This window comes from Pongo pygmaeus, chromosome 8, assembly GCF_028885625.2.
Source record: "Pongo pygmaeus isolate AG05252 chromosome 8, NHGRI_mPonPyg2-v2.0_pri, whole genome shotgun sequence".
NCBI lineage: Eukaryota > Metazoa > Chordata > Mammalia > Primates > Hominidae > Pongo > Pongo pygmaeus.
In genome coordinates this window covers 116,314,494-116,336,061 of record NC_072381.2, presented here as the reverse complement: position 1 = coordinate 116,336,061, position 21,568 = coordinate 116,314,494, and the positions used below count along the sequence as shown (strand labels likewise).

General features: G+C 35.6%; 1 protein-coding gene and 1 pseudogene across 5 annotated transcripts in view; one reads left to right on the top strand and one right to left on the bottom strand.

The window, feature by feature from the left end:
* The window catches only part of SHOC2 (SHOC2 leucine rich repeat scaffold protein), a 93,685-nt gene that overhangs the window by 57,351 nt on the left and 14,766 nt on the right, over positions 1-21,568 (bottom strand). Inside the window, exons 2-3 of one of the 5 annotated variants that reach the window (XM_063670257.1) lie at positions 11,080-11,160; positions 10,083-10,155 (exon numbers count right to left, since the gene is read on the bottom strand). The exons of 3 other annotated variants lie outside the window; for them this stretch is intronic. The gene's annotated coding sequence lies outside the window, so the exon portion shown is untranslated. The remainder of the gene's footprint in view (positions 1-10,082; positions 10,156-11,079; positions 11,161-21,568) is intronic. One more of the 5 variants, XM_054436546.2, reaches the window with a different exon arrangement.
* On the top strand, positions 17,209-17,893 carry LOC129006647 (large ribosomal subunit protein uL13-like; annotated as a pseudogene).

Below are 21,568 nucleotides of genomic sequence, written 5' to 3'. Positions count from 1 at the left end.
CCTTTATTTTGATGCTAACATAAACATTTATCATATAACTAGGCAGTGAATGAGTTGATTCTAGATAACCAAGTCTTTTGATTCCATAGTCAATATACTCCTGCCACCCTAACCATGCTGCCTCTCTCATGTTAAAAAATGTATTATCAGAAAATAAAACATGTAATTAATTCAAATATTTCAATTTCTATTCTAGGACAATATCTTTTAGTAAAAAAGAAATTAAATTTGTAATATTTAATATTAATATAAGTAAATATTTTAACTTAATAGTATATACTGTGAACACTAAATTGCAATATAAACATTAACAAATTATACACAAAAACAATGGACTTTTTTTTTCCTTAAAAAGAGGCAAACAGTAGCTTTTCCTGAATATAAATTATTTAGAATAAAAATGTAATTTTTCAACAAATTTTTGGTCAACGAAAATTAAATCAGTGCTTATAGACAAGCCGAATTAGAAAATAAAAGGAACCAAGATAGATAACTTCACTTAGGTTAAATATATTAAAAAGTAATAATTATATATAATTAAAAATTTTCCTTTTTATACTATAGAAAAGGTATCACCAGATATCCATTTTTAAAGTATATTTCCTTTTCTATTCCCCCCAATCCACCAAATATGTGGCATAAGATGGTAGGTTTAAATATCTATACACATCAAACCTATCAAAATATATATATATACTCGTGTGTGTGTGTGTGTGTATATATATATACATATATATGTATATATATCAAAGACTTACTGTAACTACACACAAGTTATACAATCCATCAATTGTGCTCCTTGGTATTACCCAATGTGATGAAAACTATGTTCACAGAAAAACTTGCACACAGATGTTTATGGCAGCTTTATAATTACCCAAACTTACGAGGCAACCAAGATGTGTTTCAATGGGTGAATGAATAAACTGTGGTACATCATAAAATACAATATTAATCAGCGCTAAAATGAAATGAGCTATCAAGGCACAAAAAGACACAAGAGAATTTTAAATGCACATTTCTAAATGAAAGAAGCCAATCTGCAGAGGCTACATACTGTATGAATCCAACTATGAGACTTTCCGGCAAAGATAAAACCATGGAGAAAATAAAAAGATCAGTGATTCTGATCATTAGAGAAATGCAAATCAAAACTACAATGAGACACCATCTCACGCCAGTCAGAATGGTGACTATTAAAAAGTAAGGAAACAACAGACTCTGGCGAGGCTGTGGAGAAATAGGAACACATTTAAACTGCTGGTGGGAATGTAAATTAGTTCAACCATTGGGGAAGACAGTGTGGCGATTCCTCAAGGATCTAGAACCAGAAATACCATTTGACCCAGCAATCCCATTACTGGGTATATAGCCAAAGGAGTATAAATCATTCTAATATAAAGACACATGCACACATATGTTTACTGCAGCACTATTTACAATAGCAAAGACACGGAGCCAACCCAAATGCCCATCAATGACAAATTGGATAAACAAATGTGGTACATATATACCATGGAATACTATGCAGTCACAAAAAAAGAATGAGCTTATGTCCTTTGCAGGAACATGGATGAAGCTAGAAGCCATCATCTTCAACAAACTAACACACGCACAAAAACCCAAACATTGCATTTTCTCACTCATAAGTGGGAATTGAACAATGAGAACACATGGACACAGGGAGGGGAACAACACACACCAGGGCTTTTTGCGAGGTGCGGGGGAAGGGGAGGGAGGGCATTAAGACAAACACCTAATGCAGCCAGGGCTCAAAACCTAGATGACAGGTTGATCAGTGCAGCAAACCATGATGGCACATGTATACCCATGTAACAAACCTGCACATTCTGCACGTGTATCCTGGAACTTAAAGTAAACTTAAAAAAAAAAAAGTCAGTGATTGCTAGGGGTTGGGGGAGTGAGGGATGAATAGGTGGAACACAGGAATTTTCAGGGCAGTAAAGCAATTCCCTATGATACTATAGTGATAGTTATATGTCATTACACATTTGTCAAAACCCATTGAACCTGCAACAGTAAAAACCCTAATGTAAACTATGCACTTTCCATGATAACATGTTAATGCAAGTTCATCAATAATAATGAATGTGCTTACTCTGATGCAAGATGGTGGTGGCAGGGAAGACTTCGCTTGTAGGGTAGAAAAGGGAATATAAGGGAACTCTGTACTTCCAACTCAATTTTGCTATGAACCTAAAATTTATCTAATAGTGAAGTCTATATTTTAAAAATTTAACTGGAAAAAAATCACTTAAAATACTGCTTTATTAAAAGCTGAAAAAAACAAAACGTAAAAAGGCAAAAAATTAAGGTTAACTAGTGTGAAAGAGGGCAATATTTAAGAGAAACTAGTAGTTTCATTGTCTGTAACAATCTACAGATGACCTCTTAAGTCTGTCCTAAATCAAAAATAAAAACAGCCCTGTGCCTATAAGTTTTAATCAATTAAAAAGACATTATTAGGCCAGGCGTGGTGGCTCACACCTGTAATCCCAGTAATTTAAGAGCCTGAGGCGGGCAGATCATTTGAGGTCAGGAGTTCAAGACCAGCTTGCCCAACACGGTGAAATCCCACCTCTACCAAAAATACAGAAAAATTAGCCAGACACGGCTTTAATCCTAGTTACTTGGGAGGTTGAGGTGGAAGGATCACTTGAACCTGGGAGGCAGAGGTTGCAGTGGGCCAAGATCAGATCATGTCACCAATATCAGGATTTCCTAGATTTGAAGGCTGAACGTCACATTTTCTGTGTGTATTCCTCCATCAATGAAGACATAGGTTGATTTCATATCTTGGTTATTGTAAACAATGCTGCAGTGAACATGGGAATGTAGACATTTCACAATATAATAATTTCATTTCCTCTAGATATGTACCAAGAAGTCAAAGAAATGAGATTGATGGATCATATATGGTAGATCTCTTTTTAATTTTTTTATGAAACGTCATACTATTTTTCAGTACGTGGCTGTACCAATTTACAACAGTGTAAAAGAGTTCTATTCTCTCTATGTCCTCGCCAACACTTACAGTCTTATTATCGTCTTTTGGAAAATAGGTATGAGGTGACATCTAACAGGTGTGAGGTGACACCTCATTGTGGTTTTTATTTGCATTTCCCTGATGATTAATGACGTTGAGCATTTTTTCACATACCTGATGTACACTGTATGTTGTCTTTTGAAGACCATCAATGCAAGTCCTTTATCCATCTTAAAAAATTGGGTTGTTTTTGTATCATTGAGTTCTTAAATATATTTTGGATATTAAGCCTTTATCAAATGTATGGTTTGCAAATATTTTCTCCTATTCTGTCAATTATTGTTCACTCTGTTGATCGTTTCCTTTGCTGTGCCAAAGCTTATTCAGTTGATGCAATACCATTTCTCTATTTTCGCTTTTATTCCTTATACTTTTGGGGTCATATCCAAAAAATCATTGCCCCGACCAATGTCAAGAAACTTTTCCCTTTGTTTTCTTCTAGTAATTTTACAGTTTTAGCTCTTTAAGTCATTAATCTATTTTGAGTTGATTTTTGTATATGGTGTAATTATTTTCATGTTTTTATATATAGTACAGGAATGAAATTTTTATGCTCATGCTTCTGCATATGGATATTCAGTTTTTCCAACACCATTTATTGAAGAAACTATCCCTTCTCCATTCTGTGTTCTTGACATCTTTGCTAAAGATCAACTGATTGTACACATGATATAAGCTTTCTGTTCTGTTCTACTGGTCTTTATCTCTGGTTTTATGCCAGTACCACATTGTTTGGATTACTAGGTTTGCAGTATATTTTGAACAATTGTGGAGGCATCAGGTAGTATGATGCTTCCAGATTGTTCTTCCTATGGCTGCTTGGAGTCTTTTGTGGTTACATACAAATTTTAGGATTGCTTTTTCTATTTCTGTGTAAAATATCATTGGAATTTTGATAGCTATTGTATCGAATATATAGATTGCTTTGGGTAGTATGGACATTTTAATAATATTAATTCTTCAAATTCAAGAACAGGATATCTTTCCATTTATGTGTCTTCTTCAATTTCTTTCATCAATGTTTTATCAATTTCTGTGTAGATCATTCACCTCCTTTGTTAAATTCATTCCTTTTTATTTTTATGCTACTGTACAGGGGATTGTTTTCTTAACTTCTTATTCATTGTTAGTTTATGGAAACACAACTGGTTTTTGTACATTAATTTTATATTTTGCAACTTTACTGAATTCATTTATTAATTCTAACATTTTTGGTGGAGTCTTTAGGGTTTCCTACATATAAGATCATGTTATCTACAGAAAGACAATTTTACTTTTTCCTTATTGATTTCCACATCTTTTATCTCTTTTTCAGGTCTAACTGCTTTGATTCGGATGTACAGTACTTTATAAACTAGAAGTGATGAGAGAAGAAATCCTTGTCTTCTTCCTGATCTTAAGAGGACAAGCTTCCAGCTACCTGAGGGCTTATATAACCTTTATAGTGTTGAGATACATACCTTCTATTCCTAACTTGTTGAATTTTTATCACAAAATGATCATCTTGCCAAATGTTTTTTCTGTATCTATTGAGAGATCACACAATTTCTGTCCTTCATTCTGTTAATGTGGTGTATCATTTATTGGTTCTTACAAATGCTGAACCATCCTTGCATCCCTGGGATAAATCCCACTTGCTCACTGTGTGTGAACCTTTTAATGTGTTGCTAAATTCAGTTTAGTAGTATTTTGTTGAGGATTTCTGAGTCTAGGTTCATCAGAGATACTGACCTGTATTTTTTTTTTCTTTTAGTGTCCTTGTTTGGCTTTGGTATCACAGTAACACCAGACTTGTAAAATGAGTTTGGAAGTATTCCCTCCTCTAAGGTTTTGGAAGAGTTTTAGGACTTGTGCTGTGTCTTCTTTAAAGGTTTGTTGAAATTCACCAGTGGAGCCTTCAGGTCCAAGGCTTTTCTTTTTTGGGAGGTTCTTGATTACTGATTCAGTCTCCTTACAGTTATTGAGTGTGATTGGATTTTCTATTTCTTCATGATTGGTAGACTCTATGCTTCTAGAAAAAAATTTCCATTTCTTCTAGGCTATCCATCTGTTTGTGTATAGTTCTTCATTGTAGTCTCTTATTATCTCATTTGTATTTTTGTTGTATCAGCTGTAATGGCTCCTCTTTCATTTGTAATTTTAATTGAGTCCTTTTTTTGCATAGTCTAGCTAAAGATTTGTCAATTCAGTTTCTTTTCACAAAACCAACTCTTAGTTTCATTATCTCTTCTACAATTGTTGTAGTCCCTATTTCATTTATTTCTGCTCTGATCTTTATTATTCCTTTCCTTCTAATAACTTTATGTCTGGTTTGGATTCTAGTACAAGGTTTCCAATCTTTTGGCTTCTTTGGGCCACACTGGAAGAAGGATTGTCTTGGGCCACACGTAAATTACACTAACACTAACGTCAGCTGATGAGCTGGGAAAAAAAAAAAAAAAAAATGCAAAAAATCTCTCATAATGTTTTAAGAAAGTTAGAAAGTTTACAAGTTTCTATTGGGTCACATTCAAAGCCATCCTGGGCTGCATGTGGCCCACAGGTTGGACAAGCTTGTTCTAGTCCTTTGAGATACAAAGTAAGGTTGTTCATTTGATTATCTTCTTTTTTCCTTAATGTAAGCATTTATCACCATAAAATTCCCTCTTAAAACTGCTTTTGCTGCTTCACGTAAGTTTTGCTATGTTGTGTTTCCACTGTCTTTTGTCTCAAGATACCTTTTCAATGTCCCTTTTTTTCTTTGATCCACTGGTTGTTCAGGAATGTGTTAATTTCCACATATTTGTAAATTTTCCAGTTTTCCTCCTGGTGTTACTGATTTCTAGTTTCATACTCTTATGCTTACAAAACATACTTGATACAATTTCAAACTTCTCAAATTTTTTAACACTTGTTTTGACCTAAAGTATCTTTAAAAATGTTCAATGTGCACTTAAAAAGATTGCATATTCTGCTACTGTTCGATGGAATGCTCTGTATATGCCTGTTACGTTCATTTGGCCTAAAATGTTATTCAAGTCTGTTATTTCTTTATTGATTTTCTGTCTGGCTAATCTATCTATTGCTAAAGCAGGGGTACAAAAGTCCCTATTATTATATTACTATCTATTGTTCCTATCATTTCTGTTAAGATTTTAGAATCTCGGCTTTCTCATTATAAAAAATATTTTGGTGCTCTGATGTTGAGTGTATATATATTTACAACTATTATATCTTCTGGATGAATTGCCTTCTTTATCATTGTATAATGACTTTCTTTGTCTCTTACGACAGTTTTTGACTTGAAGTCTATTTTATCTTACGTAAATATAGCCACCCCTATTCTCTTCTGGTTACCATTTGCGTGAAATATCTTTTTCCATTTCTTCATTTTCAGCCTATGTGTGTCCTTAATGCTAAAATGAATCTCTTAGGCATAATACTGTAGGATCTTTTAAAAAAACGTATTTTAAAAAATTCTGCCTTTTGATTAGAGAACTTAATCCATTTACATTTAAAGTAATTGTGAATAAAGACTTACCATTGTCATTTTGTTGTTTTCTGACTATCTTGTAGCTCCTCTATTTCTTTCATCTTCTCTTAATGTTTTCCTTTGCGATTTGATTTTTTTTTTTATGGTAGTTATTTGCTTTCTCTTTATCTTTTGTGTATTTACAGGTGTTTTTCTCCACGCAATGTATATAAGACATCTTGTAGTTATAATAGTCTGTTGTTAAGCTGATAAAAATTTAATTTCAATCACATACAAAAACTCTTAACTTCTCCACACCCTCTCTAAGTTTACATTACTGAGGACACAACTTAAATCTTTTTAGATTATATATTTATCAACAAATTATCATAGCTAAAGCTTTATTTTATTCCTTTGATGGTGTCACGTTTCCCTGATCATTTGAGATCCTTATGGACTTGCACTGGTGTTTGCATATTTGAAGAAGTAGGCACCTCTCCAGTCTTTAAAGAGGAGCTTTAACATAGGAAGCCCTTTACCAGTCAGCCTGTCCAGAGATTCCGGACAGCATGGCTGGCACAGTCCACGAGCAGGCTTGCTCTTTGACTTCTCCAGTAGGCTAGCCTCAGTTACTGGGTCCGCAAGGATGGGTCTGGAGACTGGTTCTGTGGGATCTGGCCTGGTGCCTGGGTCTACGCGTGCCAGCCTGGCACTGGGGTTCACTGAGGTGGTTCTAGTGCTGGGGTTCACAGTAAAGTTAGGGGCTCACTTGACTCTCCTTCCTCCAATTAGAGGGCATCTTTCTCCATACTGTGCTGCACAGGCTTGGGAAGGGGTGAAACAATTAATGTGCAACTGTAGTTCCTACCCTCTTCAATGCATCATTTGTTGTATCTCTGCTACACCCGGGTGCTACAATCTATCACTTGGAAGCCTTAGCTCTTGTGAAGGTATTTTTGCCTATGAGTGGTTATTCAAAATGTTTCTGTGAAGAAACAAATGCTGAAAACTACTATTCTGACATTTTACTAACATCACTCTTCCTATTTAATTTTTAAATATGATGAAGTCACTCCCTTGCTTAAAAAATCTGATGCCATCTCATCTTTCAAAATAAAAGGCAAGCCCTTACTCCAACCTCTAAGACTCCACATGATCTAGCCCCTACACTTGTCTAGCTTTTCTCCAACTCTCCTCGCTAGGTACTTGCATTCCACTCATATTAATCTTGCTTTTCTTTGAATGCAGATCTACATGCTCACACATTAAGTCTTTATTCTAGCTATTCCATCTGCATATATACAGCCCTTTCTCTCAAAAATCCACATTGTTTGTTCCCTGCTCAAATATCTCATTCTTGATCTACACAAAAAAGAGAAATGTCTTCCTGTTCTTTTTACCCTGCTTTATTTTTCTTCACAACATTTACTACCTGATAAAATATATTTACTTATTTATTTTGTCTATCATCTCCCTCTCCTCTATGAATGTGAAATCTGTGAAAGCAGGGGCTTCTGACTATTTGGTTTGCAGCTATATATTCAGAGCCTAGAACCTGGCCAATACTAGATGCCCAAGAAATGGTTACTACATGAATAAAACAACAAATTACTGTATCTAGATATAATTTTTTAGAATAAATTTCTTCTTTAAGAAATATAAATGATCAGCTTCAAAATATCTGTTATCTCAGTAAAACTAAAATGAAAAACAAAGAAGGCATAGTATAGAATTATGTCATTCCCATACCCATCAGAAGTTACCACTACAATAATAAGATATCAAGGATTTCACTGAGTGATATCATGATTATACTATTCAAACTTAAGGGATTTGTATTTGATTAAAAAATCCTACTCAGGGCCTGAGTAGGATGAAAAGGACAATCCCACAAAGATGCAGTTCTGTGTAGGGTATCAGTCAGAACAGGAAGAGATGAACACTGACATATGATGGTAACCCACAAGATGTTCAAGAGGCCAATTGGGATAGGGTGGGTATGCTCGTAGGAAGATAGCTCAACATAGAGAATCAGAACCTGATTGGGGGTGAGAAGAACACCCACAGGTAGTGATGAACCAGGGTGTGATACTGGAGTCTATGAGAGTGAGGAAGATTTCTACATGATAGGCTTGATGGTTAAGGGGGAGGCTGCACATCATGAACAGTTAAGATTTCAAGCAAGGTGAAAAGGTATTCACACAGAGGGTAAGCCTAGCATGGAGAGTCAGAGTCTGAGTGGGGTTGGGGTGGAGATAGGGAGAGTCAAAGATGGAGGTCTGTCAGTGTAGGATGCCAAAGCCCAAGTGGAGGCGACATCACAGAAAACAGCAGAGTAAGCATCTCTAAAAATTCTCTCTTCCACAAAAGCACAAAGAAAACTGGAAAATAGAATCAACTTTATCAGAACTCTAAAAATTAATAAAAAGCTTGCATCCAAGTTGCATTTATTTTTAAAAAGCTTAATCTCAGTAAGAATGATGAGCTTTCTAACATTTTAACTTGCCCTAGTCCCATCCCTTGCTCTCCAGATCCACAGCAGTCTCGAAGAAACGACAGCTCACATTCCCAGTGCACTCTAGAAGCTATGTTAAAAAGCAGCAAGAGTTGTAGCTCATTCAAAGCTTCATTCTCCCCAAATTATTACTTGACTGGTCTCATCTCCAGGAAGACCCTATTTGCAATGCTGACCGTATGTGACCTGACTCAGAGCTTGCACAATGCAAAACGCCTTTTCCCCAGGGAGATACTCATTGAAAAAAATTACAGGAAAGTGTTTTATACCATATCTACTTGAGGCAGTGAATAACAGTTGGAGCAACAGACTTAAATCTGAAAAGGAAAAGCTGAGAATGAAATACCCGTAAGAGACTTCGAAAAGCTCTGACATATTACTAGGAATCTAGAAGGTCATACACATGCCTAAGGCTGTGTACATGCTCAAGGAAGACCTGAAAAGGGCCTAAGCTTTGAAGCTCTGCACAAGCAGGACATAAGGACAAGGCAGAGTTGCCAACTACCCAGCTGAGTGTTGAAGGCATGCCCCAACACACACACAGACAATCCTCTGGCAAAGACTAGGAGATTTACTGGTTCCAGACATGTAAAGAAATCTTTGTCCAGTCATTTGCAACAACTAAGCTAACCAACTAGAGACTGAATTATCTACTGAGGTAGTCACACACATCAAATAGAGTTTGCAGAATTAATTCACCAAAGTAATTAAATGAAGAAACAACTACAAGTACTCCAACAAACCCTGAAGAGAGGGCAAAATGTGATTTTCATAGTTGCCAAATTATTTTATTATAAGTCTCCACTATTTGGACATTTTTATATTATTTAGAATGTCCACATTATTTCAAAGACCATTTATTATTTAAAATGTCCAAATGTAATTTTCAACAAAAAATTTTAAGATATGCAAAGAAACAAGAAAATATGAACCATACACAGGAAGAAAAGCAAATAACAGAAACTGTCCCTGAGGAAATCCAGATATTGGACTTATTAAACACTTCTAAATCAGCTTTTTTTTTTTTTTTTTGGCTCAAAGATACATACTTTTCATTTGTGATCTGGACTATCTTCATTTCCCACTGTGGGCAGAAGGAGCACACATATCCACAGATTTTCACTGGATAATGGTAAAATGATAAGAGGGCCTGGATAAGTACCAACTTCAAAATAAAAAGCAGAAAATAGTATCACAACAGAATATCCTAAGAATGGATATAACAATATACTATGGAACAAGGAGCTTATGAACTTTGTAACATGTCACATTTCAGATTTCATAATAAATTTTCCAAGGTATGTTTTTGTCATTCTCAGTTTTTCTGTAATAACAAAAAAGCAGGGAGATAATAGGCAGGTCTTCCTTTGAGTCGAGCAAGAAAGAGGAGACTGGTGAGATCAAATCCAATCCATAGCCACATGGGGCAAAGTTGGGCAAAAGAGGATCTTAAATGATAATAGGTGGAAGAAGTGTGCTAAAAGAGTTGGTAGAAAGATTCTGGGTTGCCAAGAAGAAAAGGAGAATGCAGACTGTTAAAACTGATCCATAAAAGGCCAATGTGACTTTCCATGACCAGAATGCTTAATTCCATTCCTACTGCCTCAAGATTAACTTACTTGTTTAGATATAAGAAAATAGGTTCTCAATTTGACAAACACAAGTTACTCACTCTTAATATTTAATATAGTGAGACTACTTTTTGTTCTCTAGTGAGTTAGCAAGGTTTCAGTGTTCCAGCAGGACAACTCAGCCATTTATTATTGATCACAACCTAGAGTTGAAGACACAGGCTCACAGAAGGTCGTGATAGCCCATGTTCACTTAGGTAAAAGTTGTAAATGAAAATTTAATATCAAATCTCCTGTAAGTTAGCTATTTTAAAAATGTTCAATGAACTAAAGGAAAACATGCCTATAGAACTAAAGGAAGGTATAAGGACAATGTCTCACCAAATAGGGAATATCAATACAGAGATATAAGTTGTTTTTAAAAGAACCAAATAACCTGGAGTTGAAAGTGCAATCATGGAAATGCAAAACTCACCAGAAGGGTTCAACAGCAGATATGAGCAGGAAGAAGAAAGAATCAGCAAAGTTGAAGATAGGTCAATTTATATTATCCAGTCTGAGGAACAGAAAAAAAATAATAATAATAAAAATAAAGAAAAAGAAACAGAACCTCAGAGACTTGTGGAATATCATGAAGTGAACTAACATACTCATAATGGGAGTCCCAGAGGGAAAGAAGGAAAAGAAATAATGGTTGAAAACATTTCAATTTTGAAGAAAAGCATCAATCTACACATTTAAGAAGCTTAACAAACTCCGAGGAAGATAAATTCAAAGAGAATCCACATAAAGGCAGATGATTATCAAACTGTTGATAGACAGAATTCATCTTAGAAAACTGAGGATGAAAAAACTCAAAACAAAGGCAACAAGAGATGTGACTCATCGTGTACAAGAGATACTAAATATTAACATTTAATTTCTCATCAGAAAATATAGAGGCCAGAAGGCAGTGGGAGAACATATTCAAAGTTCTAAAAGAATTTTTTTAAACTGTCTAACAAGAATTCTATATCCATAAAAACTATCCTTCAAAAATGAAGGTAAAATGAAAGCATTACCAGAAGAATTCATTGCTAACAGACCTGCCCTATTAGAAATAAAGTGAGTACTCTGGGTTGAAATGGAAGGACACTAGAAAGTAATTTAAATATACATGAAAGAGTCTGAGTAGACCAAGAGGGTGTTATTACAGAGAGGTAGCCTGGTATGGATTATCAAAACCTGAGCCAGTTGAGGAGAACATGTGGCTCTTCAGTCTCTAGTATTTGGCAGACATTTTCTTGAAAATGAAGGAAATGAGCCTGTTAATTCGAAAACAAATGAGCTGGGTACAGTGGGTCATGCCTGTAATCCTAGCACCTTGTGGGGCTGAGGCGGGAGACTTGCTTGAGCTCAGGAGTTAGAGGCTGTAGTGAGCTATGATTGAGCCACTACACTCCAGCCTAGGCAACAGAGCAAGACCCTGTCTCAAAAACAAAAACAAAAACAAAATAACAGAATATTTGTTGCCAGTGATAAAGTTAGACCCTAAATAAAAATTAGAACTTTAGAAAGCATGCATTCACCACCATGAACTTGAAAGCAACCCAGTATTTAAAGACCTTCCTGACAAAATCAGTGGAATTATTAACAAATGTCTTTAATACTGTATGATAAAATATGTCAACATTTAGAAAATCTGCGTAACTCAAAGAGCCAGTATTTTCCAGAAGACCAATGTATGATGAATCAAAATCACACGTGGGTAAAGAACCCTTCAAAGTACAAAACAAACGAACGAATTTTGTCTTAACAGAGAATGAAAAATTCTTTGGATGGTGCTGAACAACTGGATATCCATAAGCTAAAACAAAAACAAAAAATTACCTTAATCTAAATTTCACAGTGTATATAAAATTAATTCAACTAATCCAAAATTTAAGTTAATTCAAAATCATGGTTTTAAATGTAAAATGTAAACCTATAAAACTGAGAAGAAAACATACAAGAAAGTCTTCAAAAACTAGTAATTCGTAGGCAAAAAAAAATTTTTTCATAAAAGAAAAAATCAATACACTGCACTTCATCAAAATTAAAAAGTTTTGCCCCACAAATGATCCTGTTAAGAGAATGAAAAAAACAAGCTATATAGACTGGGAGAAAATATTTGCAAACCATGTATTCGACAAAAGTCTTACATTTAAACATAAAAAGAACTCTCAAAACTCAACATTAGGCCAAGCACAGTGGCTCATGCCTCACTTTGGGAGGCTGAGGCAGGTGGATCACTTGAGGCCAGGAGTTCAAGACCGGCCTGGCCAACATGGTGAAACCCTGACTCTACTAAAAATACAAAAATTAGTCAGGCATGGTGGCACATTACCTGTAATCCCAGCTACCTGGGAGGCTGAGGCACCAGAATCACTTGAGTCTGGGAGGCGGAGGTTGCAGTGAGCCAAGATCGCGCCACTACACTCCAGCCTGGGCAACAGAGGAAAATGCAAACCAAACAAAACAAACAAATAAAAACTCAACATTAATAAAAGAAATAATACAAGTAGAAAATGGGCAAAAGACTCAAGCAGACATTTCACGGGAGAAGAGATACAGAAAACAAGTATGTCCAAATAAGATGTTCAGTATCATTAATCAATAGGAAAATGCAAATTAAAATCACAATGACAGACTACACACCTATCACAACTTAGAAAAAAAAAGTGAGAGATGGGGAGAGAGAAATAATGTAAATACCAAATATTTTAAAAATTAGTTGGGTATGGTGGCATGTACCTGTAGTCTCAGCTACTTGGGAGGCCGAGGTAGAAGGACTGCTTGAGCGCAGGACGTGGAGGTTGCAGTGAGTAGAGATTGTGCTAACTGCACTGCAGCCTGGGCAACAGAGCTAGACCCTGTCACAAAAAAAAAAAAAAAAAAAAAACCACAAATACCACTATTTTGTCTTTCCTCAGGAAAGACAAATGTGTGTGGTCAATCTATAGAAAGAGTGTGTGAATCATTTTTCAACATATCCAAACATTCTAAAAAACGTATACCAATTATCCAAGTGGCCAGGTTGAGTGGATGGTGACAGTTCCTCAATTTGTTAAAGAAAAAATCTAAATTAAAGACAACAGAAAACCATTAAATAACTAAGAGAGGAACTGATAAAATCATCACAGTAAATAAAGATGACAAGAAACAGAAAATTGAAATGTTCATAAACGTGCTGCAATACCTAAGCAACACCTGAATAATTTGTTAATATAACCTGTATATAAAATTGTATAACTATAAATAATTGAATTTACATACAGGATACATGCAAAATCACAAGTATTATACTTTGAACACTTAGAGGATTTTGAATGGACATTTTTAATATACACTGTTTTCACGTATATGCTGACTTTTGAACCTAACCCTAAAGATGTGCCTTCTTCCTAATATGATTCATTTCTTTTCTAAGAGAAATATAAAGGTATGTGAGAGTTACGCATCTCTGAAAGAGGCACAGAAGAAGAAATAGAAGAACATACACCACAATTAATGTAAAGATTAGACACATAAACCCCAAGAAACTTTGATGAAACAAGATTAGGAAAGGCAGCATTGCTTTCTAGTCTTGGGAAACTGAGTAAAATGAGTGGCCAACAAAATACACAAAATCCACAAGTCTATCTCAAAAAAAAAAATTTCTCCTATCATTTCAGCCCTGATTCTACAGATGGCACTAATAACTTTTATCATTCTGGTATTTAAAAGAGAAATTTCTTCCAATAATACATTATGTCTAAATGCATAATTCATATAACCAAGAGGCCAATTATTTTCAACAGAATGGTATCTTCTGAAAAGTACGTTAAAAAGAATATATTCTATAAATTTTAATTCAGCATCTTAGAGATTAACTTCATAGTCATTTAAGTCCACTTTTCCATTAATAGTAGGAAAATATTTCCATAATTGACCACTAGGAAGTGATGATGTAGCTCAATTGAGAAAAGAATCTGACTCATCCATCTCTGGCCTGTGCACCAATTCTTAAAAACTAGCACTGATTATTCCTTAGTAGTAATATTGGTAAGGATACATGCTTATTTTAAAACTACTTTTTCTCTTGCCTAGGAGAAAAATAATTCAGAGAAGTGAGGGGGAAACTAGATGTCTAGAAACTTGAGTTCTACATATATTAAAGTTGACATACCTCATAATCTAACATCAAAGGTGACTCGATACCTTACCTCAATTCTCATGTTAAGTGGAGATAACACCTAGCTTTCCATCTCAAAAGCAATGTACTCAAAAGTAATCCCAGAACTTTTGGAAGCGAAGGTAGGGAGACTGGTTGAGGCCAGAAGTTCGAGACCAGCCTGGGCAACATAAGGAAACCCTATTTCTACAATAAATTTAAAAAATTAGCCAGGCATGGTGGCACGTGCTTATGGTCCCAGCTACTCAGGAGGCTAAGGTGAGAGGATGGCTTGAGCCCAAGAGATAGGGGCTACAGTGAGCCATGATTGTGCCACTGCACTCCACCCTGGGTGACACAGTGAAACCGACTCTCAAAAAAATAAATAAATAAAATAAAATTTTTAAGGCAGTAAAAAAAATAGCAAAAAAAATCTCGAGTTATAGGGTTTGGTTCCAATGTGACCTAGGCAAAAGCTACATTTCTAGGCTTCAGTTTTCACTGAAAAATAAGTCGGGAGGGCTACAAGATTTCCAAAATTCCTCCTGCTAAGACTTAACAGAAAGTAGTTCCAAAGAAGATCAATTTTTGATGTTTAATACATAGGAGGCACTCAAAAATTACTTTTAGTCTGGAAAATCAACTGTAACAAAATTTCCATGTCAAAAAACTCTCAGATTTATAGAAAACATACTACCACAGTTAAATGTTCTGATTATATTTACATCCTGGGACAGCAATTATCATTTATCCCTATTAAAAAGCAACTGACATGCAAATACATGTACTGGAATACCATAACAACACATTGATCTGAAAATATTCTATAATATATTCTCAGCATTTCCCAAAATGTATTTCTACAACATTTAGTTCCATTATCAAATAGGTTTGGGATAAGACGTGCTTCCAATCTAATTATACTCTTCCTTTAAGTAGAAATTATTAGTGTTCTATACATTCTTTGCAAAGTACATTATTATATTACATAGAAGATATCCCAAATTTATTTGGATCACAAAACCCTTTTTGAGAAATATCTATCAATACCTCATAGTGTTTCAACTGCTCAAAGTACACTTATTTAGTAGTAAACATAGGCACTATTATCAAATTAAAACATTGATCAAATTGTATTATAATTATTAAAAATGTAATTGAGATTTTAAAAATACTGAAATGATCAATAACTAGATTAACAAAGGCTAAAAACTGAAAGCTCCAATAATCTACCAAGCATTAAAATTTTCTGTGAAGCTGTTAGATGTGTTTTTATATTTGAGACTAAGAAATATATTGTCAGTCACATAAAAGAAATGGGGTGGAAAAAATACTTAGCTTATCTCAGGTGCCACAGGTAAAATGAAACTCAGGCAAATGAATATAAGAATATGTTCAAATCAGAGAACAGAAAAAGGCTTGCCCACTAGCTATCAAAATTTTTCAAACATATTTCTTTTAACATATAGGGCCAATTAAGTGAGGAAAATAAATGGACATTTCCCTTGAAAAACAAGATGCCATTCAGAATACCAGATTATTCCAGAACTAACATTCATTAAGCTAAAGGACTTAAAGATATTCTAGTAGCAGAACTTAGTACATGAAAGTTTAATTTTCAGATTCAGTTGAAAGAAGAATCACCATCCAAGGCAAACTGAAGAACTGATGAGCACTCTAAAACTAAACCCTAACTTTAGTTATTAGTCTTTAGGTATTAGTCTCTAGCCTCATGCTTAATTCTTAACTGCAGACTTACTAGTTTCATTCTTAATGCTTTCTAATGCACAAGACTTCATAACTACAAACTGATATAATCAGTTAAATATATCTGATTATATCTGATTAAATATATCAGTTAAATATAACTGATATAATCAGTTAAATATGTTAAATTGTGATTTTAATTAAAAAAATTTATCCAAAAGAGCCTCTGTAAATGAACTATTTTTGGCTTTCAGAAAACTACATCAGCTCATACTTTATTCCTTAAAGTTATCTTAATTCTGACAAAACTGGACTGACCTATATAGCTCTTAGGATTTCTAATTTGAAAGATGGTATGGTCCCCTCTTTTCCTCTTAAAAATATCTGAAAACAACTAGCAGAAGAGTGTGAGAAACAGAAACACAAACTACACCTTCAACAAACTAGGACATATCCCTAACCATAATATATGAGAAGGTCTACTAAATACAGTGAAGGTAAAGAGGGATGCTACAAGAGCTCAAGCCAGGGAAATGGCTTGCATCTTCAAATCTTAAAACTATTAGTTCAGTTCTGTAAATTACCTGACAGTCAGAAAAGCAAACCCAAGAGTCCCTTGCTTGAAACATTTGAAGCTTTCACAGACCTCATTTGGCATCACTGAAACACAGAGTCAGGATTGGACCAAAAAAAAAAAAAAAAAAAAAAGAAGCTTTCCCAAGCGGCTGCCGAAGATGGCGGAGGTGCAAGTCCCGGTGCTTGATGGTCGAGGCCATCTCCTGGGCCGCCTGGCGGCCATCGTGGCTAAACAGGTACTGCTGGGCCGGATGGTGGTGGTCGTACGCTGCGAAGGCATCAACATTTCTGGCAATTTCTACAGAAACAAGTTGAAGTACCTGGCTTTCCTCCGCAAGCAGATGAACACCCACCCTTCGCGAGGCCCCTACAATTTCCGGGCCCCCAGCCGCATCTTCTGGTGGACCGTGCGAGGTATGCTGCCCCACAAGACCAAGCAAGGCCAGGCCGCTCTGGACCGCCTCAAGGTTTTGACGGCATTCCACCGCCTTATGACAAGAAAAAGCGGATGATCGTTCCTGCTGCCCTCAAGGTTGTGCGTCTGAAGCCTACAAGAAAGTTGCCTATCTGGGGCGCCTGGCTCACGAGGTTGGCTGGAAGTACCAGGCAGTGACAGCCACCCTGGAGGAGAATAGGAAACAGAAAGCCAAGATCCACTACCGGAAGAAGAAACAGCTCATGAGGCTACGGAAACAGGCCGAGAAGAACGTGGAGAAGAAAAGTGACAAATACACAAAGGTCCTCAAGACCCACGGACGCCTGGTCCGAGCCCAATAAAGACTGTTAATTCCTCAAAAAAAAAAAAAAAAAAAAAAAAAGGAAAAGAAAAGGACATGCCCTTTCCTAACAAAAGCTGATGCAGACTAATCAAGATAAATACTGCAATAGTAGCATAACTGTTTCTCAAAGATTTAAAAAGAGAATCCTTTGAGAATCTACGCAAAAAAACATTACTATCTTAACATGTGAAGGAGGAGGGAATCAATGTTTAAAAATCAGTGAAGTAGGCTGGGTGCGGTGGCTCACGCCTGTAATCCCAGCACCTTGGGAGGCCGAGGCAGGCGGATCACCTGAGGTCAGGAGTTTGAGACCAGCCTGGCCACATGGTGAAACCCCGTCTCAACTAAAAAAAAAAATACAAAAATTAGCCGGGCAGGGTGGAGGGCGCCTGTAATCGCAGCTACTCAGGAGGCTGAGGCTGGAAAATCACTTGAACCCAGGAGGCGGAGGTTGCAGTGAGTCGAGATCGCGCCATTGCACTCCAGCCTGGGCGACAATAGCGAAACTCCATCTCAAAAAAAAAAAAAAAAAAATCAGTGAAGCAATATCTAGAGTACTCAATAATTTACCCCCAGCATAAAACCAACAGTTAAACATCATTAAATATGCAAAACTCTAAGGAATAGTTTTCATAAACTTTAAGAAAATACTTGATGATAAAGTTTGGCCATCTAAAAGATTTTTTAAAAACTATCGAAAATAACAAACTTTGAGCATTTGAATCCACTTAACTATTGGTCTAAAACTATGGCTATGGCTATAGAATATAATGTAATTGTTACAATTGCTGATAATGTTTTTATATAACCAACAAAACGTGAGAGAGTAAATAGACTGAGGAATGCCAATATCTTTATACTGTACTGCTTTACATCTTTAAGTATATTTCAACTGTTAACATACCTTGACTTATCTTAGTCCATTAGCTATAAAAGATGAGCCTATAACCATAATGCTATAATAAATATAAATTAGCTAAATACATTCATTGAAAAAAAAGTCTCAGATTAGATCTTAAAATAGAATGTAACTATATGAACCCATGACTCCCCTAACTCCCAAATCTGAATGGATGAAAATGAAATAGAGATTTACATATTCAAAATGACACAGGCATTTATAAGCACTAGGATATTCACACTAGCATCATCTGTAACAGCAATATATGGAAACACCTAAATGTCCACCAACTAGGACTTAGTTAGATAAACTAAAGTTTTTTCAAGGGAATATTATGTAGTTAATAAAAAGAATGGGGCAACAATTGAGTTAGTATAGCAAATGGGCTAATATAAAAGACTCTGTAGCCAAACTGCTGGATGCTGGAGTTCAACTTCCAGATGACAACTTACTAGCATGTCATTTAAAGTTTCTGTGCCTCAGTTTCTTCCTCTGTGGTAAGGGAATATTTACCTACTTCTCACGTTTGTGATGAAGATTAGTAATCAATACAAAAACACTTGTTAGAACAGGGCCTAGACATCACACTACCTGACTTCAAACTATACTACAAGGCTACAGTAACCAAAACAGCATGGTACTGGTACCAAAACAGAGATATAGATCAATGGAACAGAACAGAGCCGTCAGAAATAATGCCACATATCTACAAGTATCTGATCTTTGACAAACCTGACAAAAACAAGAAATGGGGAAAGGATTCCCTATTTAATAAATGGTGCTGGGAAAACTGGCTAGCCATATGTAGAAAGCGGAAACCGGATCCCTTCCTTACACCTTATACAAAAATCAATTCAAGATGGATTAAAGACTTAAATATTAGACCTAAAACCATAAAAACTCTAGAAGAAAACCTAGGCATTACCATTCAGGACATAGGCATGGGCAAGGACTTCATGTCTAAAACACCAAAAGCAATGGCAACAAAAGCCAAAATTGACAAATGGGATCTAATTAAACTCAAGAGCTTCTGCACAGCAAAAGAAACTACCATCAGAGTGAACAGGCAACCTACAAAATGGGAGAAAATTTTCTCAACCTACTCATCTGACAAAGGGCTAATATCCAGAATCTACAATGAACTCCAACAAATTTACAAGAAAAAAACAAACAACCCCATCAAAAAGTGGGCGAAGGACATGAACAGACACTTCTCAAAAGAAGACATTTATGCAGCCAAAAAACACATGAAAAAATGCTCACCATCACTGGCCATCAGAGAAATGCAAATCAAAACCACAATGAGATACCATCTCACACCAGTTAGAATGGCAATCATTAAAAAGTCAGGAAACAACAGGTGCTGGAGAGGATGTGGAGAAATAGGAACACTTTTACACTGTTGGTGGGACTGTAAACTAGTTCAACCCTTGTGGAAGTCAGTGTGGCGATTCCTCAGGGATCTAGAACTAGAAATTCCATTCGACCCAGCCATCCCATTACTGGGTATATACCCAAAGGACTATAAATCATGCTACTATAAAGACACATGCACACGTATGTTTATTGCGGCATTATTCACAATAGCAAAGACTTGGAACCAAGCCAAATGTCCAACAATGATAGACTGGATTAAGAAAATGTGGCACATATACACCATGGAATACTATGCAGCCATAAAAAATGATGAGTTCATGTCCTTTGTAGGGACATGGATGAAATTGGAAATCATCATTCTCAGTAAACTATCGCAAGAACAAAAAACCAAACACCGCATATTCTCACTCATAGGTGGGAATTGAACAATGAGAACACATGGACACAGGAAGGGGAACATCACACTTCGGGGACTGTTGTGGGGTGGGGGGAGGGGGGAGGGATAGCGTTGGGAGATATACCTAATGCTAGATGACGAGTTGGTGGGTGCAGCGCACCAGCATGGCACATGTATACATATGTAACTTACCTGCACATTGCGCACATGTGCCATAAAACCTAAAGTATAATAATAATAATAATAATAATAATAATAATAATAAAAGAAAAAAAAAAAAAGAACAGGGCCTAGAACAAAGCACTACGTAAGTATTAGATATTATTATAGTTAAGTGAGAAAAAGTAAACTGTAGAACAGCATAGTATGCTATCATTTACAAAAAACTTAAAATATATACATATATGTGCATAAAATACACATATATGTATAAAACATGTGCAGAAAGATGAATAAACTCATAGTAGTTTCCCAGGAGCAGAAACTGGGTAGAAGAAGTTTCAGAGTGGGAGGAAGATTTACTTTACCTTTCTATATCTTTTGAATTTTATACCACATGCATGTATGGACTAGATAAAAACTACTACTTAAGTTACCTTTAAAAATCTTAAAGAATCTAGGATGACTAAACACAGTGCCACTTTTCTGGTTAGTTCTCTGGTCTACCATGCCTAGGGTGCATTTACTCAATTTAAGGGTCATACAAATAGCAAATTATCAGAGGTAAATGTATGTCCCCAAGATATCAGAGTTGATATTTAATGTTGTCACCATGTAAGATATAAAAGGAACATATCTTAGGAGACAACACTACAAGGACGTATGTAAAGGGAGTGTTCACTGCAATGTGCATATAAATAGCAAAATATTAGAAATAACCTAATGTACATCAATAAACTAAATTATAGTACTATGCAATGTTGTATGGATATTAAAAATGACAGCATAGTATAACTTTATGTATATAAATTATAATTTTTGTATATAAATAACAAATAGTAAATTCTAGACTCTCTCCACACAGGAATACAGATATATTTCATGTTTTCATTGACT